The sequence below is a fragment of the Pseudopodoces humilis genome, chromosome 3 (genome assembly GCF_049639895.1).
Source record: "Pseudopodoces humilis isolate 2021_Gansu_Grassland_sample_001 chromosome 3, ASM4963989v1, whole genome shotgun sequence".
Lineage (NCBI taxonomy): Eukaryota > Metazoa > Chordata > Aves > Passeriformes > Paridae > Pseudopodoces > Pseudopodoces humilis.
Genome location: NC_142202.1, coordinates 86315320 through 86333880, shown reverse-complemented (window position 1 = coordinate 86333880; position 18561 = coordinate 86315320).

Here is an 18561-nt window from a genome sequence, read left to right as displayed (position 1 = left end):
TTAAAAGATTTGCCCAGGTATCAATACTTTGACCATTGATAACAGTGCTGTGTGATGAATATGTGCCACACCTATTATGAGGGTGAATTAAAGATTTTTCAATTTACACATAACAGGATCTTGCATGAAGAAGAAAAATGTATCTCACGTGTAAACTAAGCATCAGTGATAATCATGATGGAATGAGAGTGTCAGAGCACATAGGTACTTGAAACACTCTTCAAGTAGCTCTGAATCTCTTCTTCAGTAGTTGTACTAGAGAAGATAAATCAACAGCAATATAGTTACAAAAGTAGAATATGAATTCACACTATGACTCTTTTGCCATGCAGAGCTGACCTGGGAATAGTGGGATTTCTGTGATATAAAGAGAGCTGTGATATAAACTACAGAGCTGTGGGTCCTAAGAGCACTGAGGATGAATGTCAAACACCTATTGGACCATCTCGGTCACCTGTCCCACCTATCCCATCTTCCCTCAGTCACTGAAATTAAACTCAATCATTCCCCTATAAACTCAAGCTCTCTTTAAATAGTAGAAGAAATGCCAGAGGAACTCAAAAATCAAATAGTCAAGACCTAGTAAACACATACATGAGCCTGGATACTGCCTCTGTGTTGCACTTGACAGAGCTCATGGGACTTCCCTTAAATTTACCATCTCTTATTTACTTCCTGGACAGTCAGTGAGAGCTGCATGTGTACCCTGGTTTAAGGACTGAACTCATGCATAGACAGGTACTGGCTCACCAGGCTGTGACCCTGCCAGCCTCAGGCAGCCCGTCTTCCCTAGCAAGGCAAGTATCCCACCTGGTCCTAGCTACTACTCCAGGAGACCACAGATTTGACACAGGTGTCCTGTCTGCCAATGACATCCGAATGCTTAAGGTGCCCAAATGTACCTCAGACAGCATTTACTCATTTTCACTCAAAAGTGAAAATGTGAGCAAATGAGCCTTAAGAGACTTTCTTTAGTGGGGAGACATATGCTTTGGCACCCATTCTGATGATTCTGAGGAGGACCAGCCAGGTAAAAGTCAGGCCTAACAACATATAGCAGTTGGTTGCCTATATCTGTAGTAATAAACACAATATTCATAATTTATAAACTTAAATAGGATTATCAACTTCACCCTGCTAGGTATAAACCACAAACATGTTTTAAACTACAGTTTAAATTATGCAAAAACATTTCCAGTGGAAGTATTTTCTGCCTCCAAATCCCTTTGACTGACAGTGTTTACCTTCAGCTTTCATACTGTTCATCTGGAACATTCTCTAAGGGAAACTTAAATCTTTAGAAAATTGCAAAGAAGGACACTAAGTTTGAAGAGTTTTTAAAATTAGGACTTTGGACAACCATAGAATTAAAATAAGTCAATAAATGATGCTAACAAGTTATAGGAGACATTTAATAACATGGGTTTGGTCTTGGTAAGGACAAACCACAACTGAGTCTATGCATTCCTGTATGTACAACAGAAACCAACGGCAAAAAAGAAAAATGTATAATGGAAATTAAATACAATATGCCTAAATTATTATCGATTTATTTTTATATTTGTACGTGTTGCATCTACAAAAATATGCGTAAAGTGTATGTTCAATTAGGATTAGTGTTTACCAGCATGTTTCCAGTCTTATACAAAATACAGCTTTTGGAGCAGTATGACTTATTTGTTGTTGTAGAAGTACTTCTGTATATTTAAAGAAATGCTAAAGTGTGGTAGCAAATCCTGTATCATACCATTTATATCCTGGAAATGAGGAAAAATATCAGTATTTTTCTGTAGAACTCTTGGTTTACCAAGAGTATATTAATTGCTCTTTTCAGAAAATGGGAGCATTTGCATATCTATGGCAAGGTGTCAGTTTAAGACATATCAAGGGAAGCTATGTGAGTCATACCATGTCAGACTACAAAGCACAAAGTAAGTTTAAGTAAACGCTGCAACCTGACATTCTATGTCAAAAGCAGATACATCATTACCAAGCTAATCCAATCTATGACAACTTCATTATCAAAAATTTTCAATGCTGAAAAGCCATGTTAGCTTTGGACTGCAAAGGTCTCTTCTAATCTGAAAGCCTCTGCTTCACTAGGGCAATATTGTACATGATTTACATGCCATGCCCAGGGCTACTCTTGTATGGATGGAGTAGAATTTTCTTTTCACAAACAAACTAGCTACGACAAGATAGTAAGATAAAACAACAAGATATCATAAATTTGTCATACATAGAAAATTCTCAAGATCAACAATGCAACAGTGGGAAAGATAGACTTTTTTAAATATTTTTTTTTAAGGTGAACAATTGTGCATAGTCAAATGTGCACAGTGTAACATTAATAAACCAATATATGATTCACCCAGCCTTGTCTTGGGCATTTAACTTTGGCTGATATTGTAGGTACCTACAACCTGTTTAAAGAGTCTCTAAGGCATCTAAAATTTGTTTAGAAATCTAAGACCCTAGTAACTTACTGTCTTTCTTAGGCCCCTAATTCAGTCACCTAGGTAAATGTTTAAGCACTTCCTAAATTCTTGTAGTTGTTGGTTGTGGAGGAAATCTTCCTAACAGCAAATTTACTAGACTTACTAAGGTGAAATACTGTAGGATATAGGAACAATCTTATTCAAATACATGGCATTTGTCATAATTAAAAAAAAAAAAAAGCCTTTCTGTATGGCTTTAAAGACCTTATTTTGAGACAGTGGGTGCTGAGTACAGTGCAGATTTAATATTTGCAGTTAATGTGTCCAGGTCAAAACATATATAATTAAAAAAACCTCAAAAGGCTGGGGAAGATCATGGAGAAGCTCCTCCTAGAAGCTGTGCTTAGGCACGTGGAGGACAGGAGGTGATTTGGGATAGCCAGCACGGCTTCACCAAGGACAAGTCCTGCCTGACCAACCCAGCATCCTTCTATGCTGGAGTGGACAAGGGAAGGGCTACAGATGTCACTTTTCTGGACTTCACTACAGCCTTTGACATGGGTCCCCTCCTTCTCTCTAAACTGGAGAGAGATGGATTCACTAGGTGGACTCTTAGGTGGATGAGGAATTGGTTGGGTACATTTGGAGGATAGCTGTTCATGGTTCAGAGTCCCAATGGACATTGGTGACAAGTGGTGTCCCTCAGGGAATCCATATTGGAACAGGTGTTATTTAGTACTTCTACTAATATTGGAACACTTAGTAATATATATTAGGCACAGATGAAAGGATCAAGTGCACCCTTGGCAAACATGCCGATGACATCAAGCTTCAAACTGAAAAAAAGCAGGCTTAGATTAGATATCAGAAAGAAATTTTTTCCTGTGAGGATGATGAGACACTGGAACAGGTGCTTCAGAGAAGTTGTGGAAACCCCATCCCTGGAAGTGCCCAAAGCCAGTTTGGATGGGGCTTTGAACAGCCTGGTCTAGTAGAAGATGTCCCTGCCCATGGCAGAAGGTTGGAACTAGATGATCTTTTATGGATGCTAACTCTGAAATAGAGAGCACAGTGCCTGTGGAAATTGCAGGGCACAAGACTGAGAAGTCTTGTCTGGGAAAGTGGCTTGGGAATTCATAAGGAGGAATTGGAGCAATCCTCGGAGATAGGGGACAGCCTTGCAGGTGCTGTTTGTCTGTTCCTTGTTTTTTTGCAAGAGAAGATCGAGGGGTGGTGTACCCCACTGACCAATGATGGTGATGTGTTAGTTTACTAACCAATAAGAGTTTTACTTTTCTGTACTTTTCACGTATCGGTCTATAAAAAAGACCTGAGGTAATAAACCACAGAGAAATTCTCCTGTTCGACTCACAAGAGAGTCTGTGTCGCTCTTTCGCCGTTCCTAATAGAGCGACAGTCTTTAAGGTCCCTTCCAACCCAAATCATACTATGATGATCCCACAACTATATCTGGTCATGATGTCTATCATGATTGCTTAGGACCATTCTTACAATTCCATCCATTAAAGAAAGAAAGTTCCTGGGAAACCTTCACGAAGTCTCTTTTTGGAAGTGAAATTTGAAGACAATTGTCCTCACAGAATAATCTTGACTTGGAAGAGACAACAGTCTTCCTAACTTTGCTTGCTTGCATGTGTTTAAATTGTTCAACAGATTACATGGATTATATACTTTTATTTCTTATTTTGCCCAGTTCAGAATAAATTGCCAGAAATTTGACTTTGTGAGAGCACTGCTGGTTTTCTGAAGACCTGCATGAATCTAACAATATAAATCAATCCAAAGGACAGTACACATGCTTAAGTACATGTCTTAGAAAATTTCAGCTCCATGAGCACAAAAAGTTTAGAAATTGCAGCATGGACAAACCATTGAAAGTTAAATTGTTTAAGTGCAGTGCTTCCCAAGCCTGTAGAACTCAGCATTAGCCAGAGAAATACAGCAAACAAGGAACTTCTCAGGTGATCTGCAGTGTCTGTTTTAACAACACTGGAATTCCTGGAAAAAGGGAAAGACTCATAAAGGGCGGAAGCTATTTGTTTTGTGGGGGCTTTTTTTTCTTTGTTTTTGGTTTTGTTTTTTTGTTGTGTTTGCTTTTGTTTGGTTTTTTGTTTGTTTGAGTTTTGTTTTGTTTTGTTTTTATTAGAGATACAATTGTGATGATTACAATGAATTTCTCTTGTTCATTTATTTAGGCTATTGCGAGGTTCTTCGTCCTCTTATTGTGTCTACCAATGCACATGGCTCATATCCCAGGGCAGACTGCACTGTTGTATTAATATGCCTTTTTAACAGTTTAAAAATTAACTGACTCTTTTATCTGGGTACATTTTGTACACGCGCCTATATCTTGTACAATCCGGTTGTCCTGTTGAGTGACGCTTACTCCCACTGACGTCTGCTGTGACAAGATGGAATGAGTCACACTAGGTGTTCATAAAGGTTAACAAGTAATATATTCAGAGCTGTAGATAAATCACGATGCCCTTCTACAGGGCAGATGCTACAGAGCAAATTGCTGAGAAATGCCTAAAAGTAGGTAAATAAATAGGTAGAACGAGTGGCTTCAAAATAAATTTAAAGGTGCACATTCAGAAAGCTGAGCATTATCCCTGCACGAAAGAGTGGCACTGAATGACCTCAGAATATTATTTCATTGTTAAGAATCTGGATACACCATAGATAAAAACACTTTTTTTAGCATCTTGTCACTGTGTGCTGCCAGTGTTAAATGTGGTTCACATCCTGATTTTGCAGCTTTTACACCTGTCTGATCTGCACCCTCCCTAGAGGATTTTCTAGCCAAGGCAAATCAGCATAACAGTTCTGCTCTAGCTCCCTGTTCCTCTGCTATGAGAGTCAAAGAGACAGTCAAAATACACTGGGGGGGGTTTCTTTCTCTTTTTTTCCTTCTTCCTCTCATTTCTTCTGTATTAAAGAAACCAAGGAAACCATTGATCATCCCATGAAGGATTTGGTAACTCAGTACATGGTATCTGTCTTCTGAAACACTACAGCAGAAAGGTTTTAGCACAGTTTGGAGAAGTTTATTTAGGCCAATTTTCAGAAGGCATGGAAATATATTGGTCTTGCTGCAGTCACTACAGATGCCTGCACAGAATCAAAATAAAGATATTATCAAGCCAAATGCAAGTTCTTACTACTTCATTATGTCTAAAAAATGTTCTCAACAGGTTTCTTCAAGTATGTTGCCCAATTTCCTTCCGAGAAAAAGTCATATAGTTCTGCCACTAGAGTAAAAGTTGATTCATTCTGTCCTTGTGTTGTCTGTATTCATTAATGAAGTAGTAGCACTAACTCTCCTCCATCCTTCCTTGACATGGGAGTAAAAGATATATAGTCAAGGCTCTGGATTTTCTATGCTGATGTAATGGTCCATAGAAAATCATTGCAAACTACTAGGCATCTGTTCTGCAAAGCAAGGTCATCAGTAAATTCTGGTGGAGGAATATTTTACTCGAAACTCGCATATGCTAATTCTAATACACTCAATATCTAGTGCTTTGTTATTTGCTGGGTCTAGGCAAGTCCCTGTGCAGTCTATGAAAGTATTATATCATTCTAGGGACGTACCCATCACCAAGACTGTCTAAAATTGTTTTTCAGAGGCACCTATTTTCTCTACTGCTTGGATGAGGAGTCTGTCTCTTTTGCTAAGGTGCTATGAATCAAGATGCCAAGACAGCAGTCCATTCATTGGACATTGTAGCATTTGCATTTCAGGTGAAAATTCTACATTTCAAGATGTGTATTACTTATACTGAATGTAAAAGCATTTCCTAAACAGTTATAATGTTGTTTATTGCAATATTTAATTATCAAGGGTTTCCATTCAACTACTAAGTCCCAGGGTTCAAACATACATAAAACTATTTTAATCTAAACAAAGGAAAACATTTCTAAATATATAATTTTAAGAAAAATGAAAAAAAAAGGAAATACATTAAAAGGAAACAGTTTCAGTGGTCTAACTCCATTATCATGAGATCATCAGCTTCTCTTCTATTGCTGGTTTTGGTCATGGATCTCTCTGTGCTTGTATTTAAAGATTCAATTGTTGATAAAAATCACTACCAATATGGCTAATTTTGACATCATTGCTCCTCTACCTGTTTTCTTTTTTTTTTCCCAAGTCCCAAGAAGATGGAGCAACAGAATGCCTCGCTGCTTTGCCTCTGAGGGACAGGTTCGAGGCAGACAAAAGCTAAATCAAATATATTTTTTAATTTGCAACCACTTCCTGTAATGGATAGTATCTATTAGTGTACCTAGTATCTAAAAAAATAAATTCAATTTTTATGTGAGCTTTTGGTGAGGCAATCTTTCCCTTTTCATATAACTAACAAATATATTTTTTTTAATTCACAATATTATTATATAACCATAATAATAATAATAATAATAATACAAAAATTATAATAAAATCCTTCAGAACCCCATAGTTTTTCCTTTACCTGATGTATATAGTGGCAAGGAAAAAATCCATGCTACACTGATTTCTATGAGTATTCATTTTAAAAAAATTGAATAACTTTAAAATATGGTCAGCAGGCTTTGGCCTTCCTTTTAGTAAGGCAGTGACCATACTTCAATATCATTTAATTACTCCATTTTAAAAAGTATATTCTCTGCTTTGAGCAATAGTGTACCAAAGCAATCTACCTCAGCAGTTAAACATTTTAAGTGAAACAATCAATTTGAATGACAATCTGTTATTCAGCCATAAAATGTATTAACCAATGAAAAATAGACATTTCTCCACAATATTACAGTCACACATTTCAGTGAGAGACTTAAAGCAACTGTGACTTCACAACCTTTTGATACAATTAGATATGTGTATGGCTAAATCAGCAGTAAAGTGTTTGAAGTCTATCAGGGTTGAGTGAAATAGCTACATAACTAGAAGCTATGAAAAAAATTAAAGAAGACAAAGACTTAATCACTAGTCAATTCCTTTGTGGGTTGAGAGAAAATAGTAATTTTTTGACAGCTTTTATATATCCAAAGGCCAGAATTAAGAAATATACATTTTACAGAAGCATTCTTTTGATAGATCAGGGAACCTTTTCTTTCATATATTTGTGCCACAAAGCAGTATTCATAAAACATGGCCCATGATAATGAAAATGAAAAAGAAAAATACTTTGTGTAAAGGTAGATTCAGAGTCAATTTCCTGTTCCAGGAAACAATTTTACCATATTTGATTTAGAACTGGATAAACAAATTCCATCCCCACTGCACAAGGGAGTGCTATAGTATAGCTGTTTTGAAAGTTACAAAATTACTGCTTTAAGAAGGTTCTGATAAAAATAAAAATATCGAAATTTCATATCATTTTATGTAATAAAAAGCTTTCAGCCTCATGGTGTTTTAAAACTTCTCTATTAAGACATTTTATAGTTTTGCTTGTTATTCTGACAGACAAGTACTGAAAGAATGAAATAGCATGAATCTGTATGAAATAGCATGTCAGCATACCTGTAAAAGCTTTTGTGCACCCAACAGCTTTACTAGCAATGCACTGATGGATCATTACTCATCCTAGAAAAAAGCACCTGTGAAGACTGCTTCTCCTTTAGGCAAGGGAGCAGCAGCCAAGCAACAGGATGAGGCATGTGCTGCAGATTGGAAAATATCTTTTTCCCAGGTTCAGGCAGTGTACAGATCAGGGTGGGAGGCAAGGACTGGGAATTGACTTGAAAATCAACCTCCTTGTAAAAGAACAAGATCTTGAACTTGGAGATGGGTAAAAGTGAGGAGATGTTTACTTCATCTCTTTTTGTTAAAGAGCTCTTGGCCTGGTCATCTGCACTGTGGTGACCAGCCATGAATTACTGTTGCCATCACTGTTAATTACACAGGTTAACTCTGTACTCACAGAAAATGTTGAGTGTGCTTGCTGGGAAGTGATGGCTTTGATTATGTAATGATAATGGTTAATAATGAGAACAAAAGCTTTGCATGAAATGTGTTGATAACAAGTACCAGTCTAGAAAAGCTTTATTTTACCATTACAAGCATTATTTATAATGTTTTTTTAAACATACCCATTACAGTGAAATATGATTCCTGATTCTTACATTTTTTAGTGTATATGTGTGTATATGTACACATACATGTAAACATAATCATATACAAAAGATTGTTTCATCCCTAAAAGTAAGATGCATTCCTAGGGAAATGAAGGAAATCTGATCCATGGTAATGAAGGAAAGTTTCTACATGATAACAAGTCAGAAAGCTCTAAGAAAAACTCTAGTTGGGTGTATATGAAAGAAAAATTATTGCAATTCTTATAGTTATCTTTGATTTCAATAACACTTGGATCATGAAATCAGTTGTGCAAATCTTTTGCAGAACAAGTCTGTCATAAATTCAAAATATTTCTAAATGAGTCCCTTCTAAGAAGCCAGGAGCTTGTTAATATTTGAAGGCTATTTTGCATATGAGCCGTACCTATCCATGAGGCAGACCTCAGCTACTGTAAACCTGTGCGTGTTCATGGAGTTCAGAGCAGCTATGCCTTTTTACCATGGTTATGAATAGGGCCTAATGATTATAGGACTACTCCTGACCCAAGAATTGGATAAGGAGCAAACATATGCCTGTAACATAAATGATTTAACAGAACTGAAATGTTTAACTTTTGCACTGTATTTTTTAATGCGTTTTGTCTGAAGTTTTATGATTGTCATTTCTAACTGACCAAGCAGTTCTTCCTGATTCTCCTAATACTATCCTGAAATGATTTATACTGAAGACCTTCAGATCAGAAATGGGTTTATTTTTGCAAGCAAAGAATTTAGCATGGTCACAAAATATAAAAATAATATATAATGCATAAATTATAGCAGACTTAAGAAGTTCCCTTATTTAGTTTTTTATAAGCATCAATTTTTTTAATTAATTCTACATCTTCAACACTTTAGTATTTTTCTATAGTTAAACACTTCCAGCACTTCATAAAAAGAGAAGTTATATTTTTCTACTTCTCTCATATCCAGGGAATCAATTATTCTATCAAATAAAGATACCAAGTTATCTTGGTATTATCTATCTTTTAAAAGATGGTTTTGATTTTTCATTAATTTCTATTTCTAGAATTATTACTTCCTAATTTATTCCAAAGGTTTCTATGCTCTTGAATTTAAAGCATGGGTTCCTCTTTCTCGGGGTTATTTTTTCTTTCTATTAATTAAAGTACATGGTTTGTTATTTTACAGGTATACTCCAAATTTGATAAATAAGTTACTCATCAAAATTTTAAAATGTGCCAGTTTTTCATTATTCTGCAGTGACAATCAATAAATGTCTTGACCAGAGGACATTAAACTCTGAATTCTGTTTCCTCCCTAGATGTGGTAATTTCCATTTCTATTCTGACACTTCCATTAGCCATCCTGTCTCTGCCCCTGGATACACTTTGGTCTTACTGAAAGTGATACAAAGTTTTAATAACTTTGATTATTCGTAACTTGAATAATTTTAATCTCCTTCCAAAATTCTTTTGGTTTCACGCTTGTGTCTTAACTTTTTATATCCATGTCTTCAACTTTATATCCAATAACTTCAACTCCAAGCGAAGACCAACAACATCTCTAAAGAGTAATTCACCCCTGATAAGATAACCAGCAATATGCCTCTTAGAATAACCTACCTTTGTCTATAAATTAATGGGAAAACCTAATTGCTGCTTAACTTAGCTGTAAGTTGACATAAATTTATCCATAAGGATTGACAGTTGAATAAAATGTAAGAACACGGATAATAACTGTTTACTTATAAATTCCCAGTTCTTCTTACTATAGCTGTAGTCCCAGGTATCATGGATTCCATCCAGTTACCACTGGATTCAGTGGCAAACTTTTATAATGAACTGGGATGGAAAATAGGCATAAATTTCCCAGTGTTTCAAGTAGATTGCTACACATTCAAGCATCTAAATAGCAGAAGAAAATCCATTCAGAGTGAGATATAATTCATCGCTTGAAGTAAAAATTCCCTGCTGAATTTCACATGGCTCTACATAGGTACTTAGAAGATTGAATCATACATTCTGAACAAAGAATATTAATTTCTCTTTTGTCATTCATATTTTATAGAATAGTTTAGTTGCTGACAGAAAAGGTGTTTTGGGAGTAGTATAGGAACAGTAAAAGGGATTTAGAATTATTAGCCATATGAATTGCATTTCTAGTGTTGCCCTCACTAAAAATTGGCAGTGAGGGTGGCACTAGGAAAATTTTACTTTTCACAGAAAATAGTGATCACAATACATAATTATAGAAGTATTTGACCAGCGGTTCGGATTTCTTATGCTATGGTTTGATTTGGTATTTGAATCTGAATCAGAAGGGTTCAGACTTGAGGGAAGGTATCAATAGTGTGGAAATTATTACAGCTTTCTTTCTAACATTTTGACCCAACATTGCAGAAGGAGGCAAATTAAATATGTTGTTCTGGTCAGCACATTGTAATTCTGACAAAGAAGATTAACTTTCTCAAAAAAACACCACTGTAGCCAAAAATTTGTTATTATCTGATCATTGTGATCTACTGAAAAGATTCATTATGGCTTCATTAATGATTATTTGTATACCTTCCACTTGGAGCAGTGCTCTAGGGAAGCAGTGACCAGAATTAAAGGAGCTTAATCTATCATCTTTTCAGCTGCTAAATTAACACTTACATAAGCCTTACTTTTCAGCACAACTATTTCAGCACAATTACAGTAGAGAGGTTGGGAACAAGAAAATCAGTAAAAGAAGACACAAAACAGGTTAGCAGCACTAAACCAAGCCATTGCTATATTCCTCCTCATCTGGCCAGCTCTAAAGATGACTGTTAGAGGAACAATATATTCATCCTACCTACCCCTAAGGAAAAAAGAGTGACAATGGAATAAAGAAATGCAAGCAGGGCATTTTTTTTTTCTACTGCTGTTATTTTTAATCACTTTTAAATATATAGATAAGATTTGTCCAATTATCTAATGGTAATTCTTTACTCCTTAATATTTTCAACTCTTTCTTGAAAATTATGTTTATTGATAGATTTCCTCAAAGGTCTACACAATATTTACTGGAATATCTGGATATAAGGTAACTACTGTTTGAAAACAACAATTAAGAATATTAACAGGCAGTGGCAAAAGTATTAAATTAACTAGAGGTTAATGTGTACCTGCCACTTCATGCACCATAAACATTCTTCTGTGTATGCTTTAATTGAAAAATTTATGAGAATTTAGGCTATGAAAATTGAAAAGCACAGTTAGATAAAAATTACAGTTGGATAAATAGCTCAGTAGGAGCTCATCCTACAGTTAATGCTAAAAAGTGAACATGAGGCATCAAAATGTTGACTATAGCAAACAGATAATAAAATCTATTTTATTTTATTCTTGGCACTTATATGGCAGCCTCCCAAGAAGTTATCTTGCTAGTTCTGATGTAAAACTATTCTGTAATAGTCATGACTATACAAACTGTAAGTCTAATCAAACTAAAGAAAGATCACCAAATCAAAAAGAAAACATGAACAAAACCCCATAAAATTATAGGATTGTGTGTCATAAAAACCACATGGTATATATGCAAGCAGTCACTGCAACAAAAACCTATATCTAAGTCTATACATCTGTAGTTTATAACTGTCCAAAAGGCAGTACAAGTAATAATATTCTTAAAAAATTCTTAAGTAAACATATCATCTGAACAAAATCCCGAGAGGATAAAATCAATTTTCTTTTGCTTCAGGAGAGTCAGGTCTTCATCTAAGAGCAAATAAATTAGATCTATTTTTATTACTAATAATTTTCACACACTTCACACATATTTGAAGCATTTGGGGTTTTTTTGACTTCACATGTCTAGTGACAAAAAAAACTTAGGGGGAACAAACAAAAAAATTATCCCAGCACAGATTATGACTATGTTAAAGACTAGGAAGCATTCATAGTTTTCTGACAAGTTTGTGCTAAATAGTAGAGCATGTCTTGTCCCATGAAATGTATTTCAGCTATTTATTTATTGCAGAAAATATTGGTCCCTGTATAAATTTTTCAGATACCATGGAGATAAATAAATTCCAATTTCTATATAAAGTTCACAGTAGCTCTGCTGGAATCAGGCACTTTTCATGTTGTAACAGCAGCACTGCAGACACCAATCTTCAAGGACAAACAAAATTAAATTATTTTTTCTTTTATGTATACATAAAGTATACTGTTGGGCACAATGTAAAGGACACATGCGCACAGACACACACGCTCAACTACCTTGGCATATTCTGCTAGCCAAAAATGACTCTTACAAGCAAATTCTGGTAAATCCATGTTATGCAACTAATTGAGGTAATCAAGGTACTCAACATCATAAAATTGTGCCTATTGCTTCCAGAAATGATCTTCTGATTTCATTAGCTTTTAGAATTAGTGCTTATCTTTGACTTTAAATAGACTACAAGCTCTGTACCATGCATATAAATGTTCAGTCTGTCTGTTTAATCATTCAGTTTCAGTATTTTGCATGATGCCATATGTTCCTGTGACTAAACAATCTGCAGTTTCTATTCTGCTGGCTTTTATTTTTGAGATGTCTGGGATTTAAAATTTCTCTACCAAAAGTGCCATTCCCTTCGTACTCTGATCTGCCTCTTAGCTTTATAATCAACAATCCATTTTATATTCCCTAAAAGAGAACATGGATGGTGTCATTTCTTCACATGATGATGTTAATTACTGTCACCTCATCACGCTCATTTTTTCATAACAGAAACTGCAGGGACACATCAAATTAACTTCGTTCTCCTCTGTAAGCCTATTTGAAAGCCAAGAAGCTTTATTTCTAAATGACCTCATCTTTGTATAAATATATTTAGAATATTTCAAAGAGAATAATTGAAATTTAGAATGCCCTTCTTGTCCTCATAAAATTTACATCTATTTATATTTTCCTGGGTTTTATTTTTATCAAAATTCTATGGTGTGTTGGGCTTACTTATCCTAGGTGGATGCCAGATGTCCACCAATGTGGGTCTATCAGACCCCTCCTCAGCTGGATGGGGGAGACGATAATGTAAGAGAAGGCTGGTGACAAGGACAGGAAGAGACCACTCACCAGCTATCATTGTGGACAGCACAGACTCAACTCGGGGAAATTAGTTTAATTTATTGCTAATCCATTCAAAGGAGCATAATGAGAAATAAAAAACAAATCTTAAAAAACCTTCCCCTACTCCCTTCTTTCCAGGCTCAGCCTCACTCCTGAATCCTCTTCTGCCAGCAGCACAGGGAATGGGGGTTCTGGTCAATCCATCACACATTGTCTCCTGCTCTTTCCTCTGCAGGGGGAGATCCTCACACTCTTCCCCTGCCACAGGAGACAGTCCTGCATAAAATTCCCCAGCAGGAGTCCTTCCACAAGGTACAGTTCTTCATTAGATGCTCCAGCAAGGATCCCTCCCATAGGCTGCATTCCTTCAGGAACAGAGTGCTCCAGCATGTGACCCACACTGGGACAAAACTTCTCACTAGCATGAGCTGCTCTCTCCACAGGACCACAGGTTCTGCCAGGAACCTGCTCCAGTTAGGTTTAACATGGAGTCAAAGTGTCCTTCAGGGATCGTGCTCTGGTGTGGAATCCTCCAGGGGCTGTAGAGAAATTGCTCCACCATGGACCTCCATGGGCTGTGGGGGCACACCTGCCCCAGCATGGTCTTTACCACAGCCTGCACAGGAATCTCTGCTCCTGCACCTAAAACACCTCCTGCTCTTCCTTCACCGACCTTGGCATCTGCAGAGCTGTTTTCTCTCGCATTCTCACTTCTCTCTTTGCCTGCAGCTGCCCAATTGGGTTTTCCTCCTCCTTCTTGACTATGTTATTCCAGAAGTGCTACTACCATCACTGATGGACTTAATACTGGCCAGCAGTGGGTCTGTCTTGGAGCCAGCTGGCATTGGCTCTGTCACACACAGGGGAAGCTTCTAGCAGCTTCTTACTGCTGCCACACCTATAGCCCCCTCAATACCTAAACCTTGCCATGAAAACCCAATACATATGAATTTAAAGAATTATAAACTCATTCTACTGTAAACAGATTATAATAAAATATTAATTAGGTCTGAAATACAGGTGCCATCACTTTAAAAATCATAGAAAATGCTAACAACTGAGATGGCAAATTTTCTTTATATTATACTTGAAATGGGAAATAACAGAAAGAAATTGGACACCACTGTCTTACTGCCTTTAAAAGCATCATTACTAATTCAAGGCATCCATAGGTTAATGACAGATTATAGACGCTTTCACCTACTGCAGTCTTAATTCAGGCAGGATGTAAACCTGGCTATCAGAAATAGAGTGAAGTGGGGGGAGAGATGTGTAAATAAGCAGGCAGCCTTGCACCATTTCAGTTAGCATGCCAGGAGCAAAACAAACTGTACCTGAAACATGTTTTGTGCTATAATGCACTTAAGGCAGACACTGTTGCCAGTGACTACCACAGCAACTAGTAAGTACCTACACTTCTTAAAAGAAAGGGCATCTTAGTGATGAATTTGCTTGTCAAGGTGATAAGCTTGTCTTCAGGAGCATTTCACAGTGAAGTGGGGGATCTCAGCATACCAGAGTGGGTTCTGAAATCAGAAAGCCGCAGCAGAGTGCAGAGACCTCCCAGGAGCTGGTAGCTCACACAACAGATGATGGGTGGTGGCAGCAGGCTGCTCCCTTCTGAGAGGTATGAGGGCAATGTCTGTGGGCCCTACACACTCTCTAGAGGGGTGTTCTGCTTTCTGCGGGTTCATATCAGGGATGTCACAGAGAGAACACCAATCCTTGTACAGTCCTCTACTCCCTGCTACTGTTGCTCTGTGTGGGCGCCAGTGATAGACAGGAGCAGCCTGAGGAGGACCAGGTATTATAGAGTCCTTGGACAGGCAGTAAGGCTCTCTGGAGCACAGGGTTTTTTCATCAGTTCTACAGGTCAAAAGGAAGGAGTTTGAAAGAGATTAGTCAAGAGAGTGCAAGATTGCTACCCTGAGCTTCAAGCAGATTGGTAGACCATCACTGGATAAAGACCTGGAGGGAAAAGAAACCCAGGAAAGGTGGTTAATGTTCAAGGATCACCTACTCCAAACTCAGGAGCAATGCATGCCAACAAAGAAAAAAACAGGTAAAAAAAATGCCAGGAGGCCTGTATGGATTAAAAAGAAGTTCCTGGACAAACTGAAACCTAGAGTAAAGCCCAAAAAGGGTAGAAATAAGGAGAGTTAACCTGGAAGAAGAACACAGAGTGATTGTCCATGTACTGGGGAACATGTTAGTAAAGGAAAGTATCATATCATTAAATCTAGACAGGGAATTCAAGGGCAACAAGAAACCCTTGTATAGCTAAATTGGTGATAGAATGAAGACTAGGGAAATACAGACCCTCTCCAGGGGGAAACAAAGACTTGGTTAGAACAAATATGAAGAAGTCTGAGGTATTCAATAAATTTTTAGCCCCAGTCTTCACTGGCATGTGCTCCAACCACACCACCCAGGCCACAGAAGGCAAAGGCAGGGACTGGGTGAACGAAGAACTGCCTGCTGTAGGAAACCAGTTTCACCTGAAAGTGCACAAGTCCATGGGATTTGATGAGATGCATCTACAGGTGCAGAGGAACTGATTTCTAAGTGACTCAGGTGCAATCCATCGTGTTTAAGAGGTCATGGATGTCTGGTGAAGTTCACAGTGATTGAAAACCCCATTTTTAAAAAGGGAATAAAACCACAACCCTGGAAACAAAAAGTTAGTCTGACCTTGATGTCTAGCAAGATCATGGAGCAGGTCCTCCTGGAAATGATGCTAAAGTATGTCTAAAAATAGGAGCTGGTGGGTGACAGGCAAGATGGTTAAAATAAGGGCAAATAATATCTGATAAATTTGGTGGCCTTCTATGATGGAGTTACATGTTTGGTAGATAAGGGAAGAGTGACACCACCTACCTGGACTTGTGCAAAGCGTTTGACACTGTCCCATGTGAGATCATTGTCTCTAAACTGGAGAGACCTGGATGGAATGCTCAGAGGATAAGGAATTGGTTGGATGGCTGTACTTAGGTGAATGATTCAATCTCCAGGTAGAGAGCAGTAATGAGTGATGTTCCACAGGGATCAGTATTAGGATTGGTCTGTTTAATATCTTTGTTGATGACATTTACTGTGGGATCAAATGTTACCTCATCAAGTGTGCTGAGAACACAGAGCTGTGTGGTGTAGTCATGCTGGAGGAACGGGATGCCATCCAGAGGAACAGCCTTGAGATGTGCTTCTGTGCAAACCTCATCAAGTTCAACAAAGTCAGATGCAAGGTTCTGCAGATGGGTTGGGGCAATTGAAAACACAAGTTCAGACTGAGCAGAGAATTGATTGAGAGCAGCTCTGAGGAGAAGGATTTAGGTGTGTTGGCTGATGAGAAGCTCAACAAGAGCTGGTAATGTGCACTTGCAGCTCAGAAAGCAAAACACTGTGTCAAAAGCAGCATGACAAAGAGGGTTAGGGAGGTGATTCTGCTCCTCTGCCCTGATCTTGTGAGTATGGACATGGAGTGAGTCTGGAGGAGGGCCACAAAGATTAGAGGGCTGGAGCACCTTTAGCGAGCAACAAGGTTGTTCAGCCTGGAAAAGAGCAGCCTCCAGGAAGACCTTATTGCAGCCTTCCAGTGCCTAAAGGATGACTACAGGAAAGAAGAAGAGGGATTTTTCATGAGGGCATGTGGTGGCAGGGCAAGGGGAAATGGTTTTAAACTGAGGGTCAATTTAAATTAGATATTAGGAAAAATGCTTTACACCGAGCGTGGTGAGACACTGGCACAGGTTGCCCACAGAAGCTGTGACAATCCTACCTCAGATTGGGGCATTGAGTAACCTGGTCTAGTGGAAGGTGTCCATGGCAAAACCACATAGTCATTCAGTTTGCTTCCAACTCAAGCTATTCTATGATTCTGTAATTCTGTGATTATTGACAATACTTTCAAAAATATCTCCCCTCGTAGTGGTCTTTTTATGATTTATAGTTTTATGCAGACAAAATTAGAGGCAGGTTTATGGGCCCTAAAAGGAAATATTTTCTTCATGTTCAGAAGTAGTTTACTCACCAAGGGCAAAATTTACACATTTTCTTTTATGATGAAAATCAAGAATGCATTATTCTGGCAGTTTCTATGGCTCATTAGACCAACTAATCTGATGCTTTTCTAAATTAACACTGCTTATTTATTAATGTATTTTTTTTAACATTTTTAGAAAACTTTTTTGGTTTTCATTGTCCTATGAAATCAGCTTCTGCTTTCTGTCAGTGCTTAATTCAGCAACAATGTTTTCTGAAGTGTATCTTTAGTCCCTGTGTCAGATTTAACAGCTTCACTTTAGTGTTTTAGTTAACTTCCATGCTCAGCTACTTTGCTGTTTATAGTTTCATCTGCTTCCATCTGCTCTGAATAAAGATGCAGTAAATCTGGCCTCTTGCCTTTTCTGTCAATTTTTAAGTGAAAATAAAGTCTAGAGGGCAGGAGCCCCAGACTTGGAAGACTTACTGGAAATCCTTACTCCCTTAAAGACCCATGTTATGCTGAATAAAAACCACAAACAGCCCATTAAGGGCTTAGGATCTTTGGGATTTATTATACCTGGGGAGGACCTGAGGAAGGGAAGAAAAACTTGGAAAAGAAATTCTGTGATAACAGAAAATTATGTTTTTCCCATGATAACAAAATTATTCACTAATTTTAGGTACCTTAACCTTTCTCCAATTGGCTTCAGTTACAGTAGCAGATGTTCCTCTTTTTGATTCATCACATACTAAAAGTTTTGAACTGACTGGTGCTACTAGCTTTTGAAAAATTCAACCGAATTTTTCTGAAAATTAAAATTTTTTAAAAATTGAGAAAATATTTATTATTGATTCCTCTAAGAACATTTACAAAATACCATTGTCTTGAGCTGACTTAGGCAATTATGAAAGAAGGTGAGAGCTCATTTAATTTAAAAATGTACATAGTCAAGAATGGGAAACACTAAGGTCTCAGGATGAA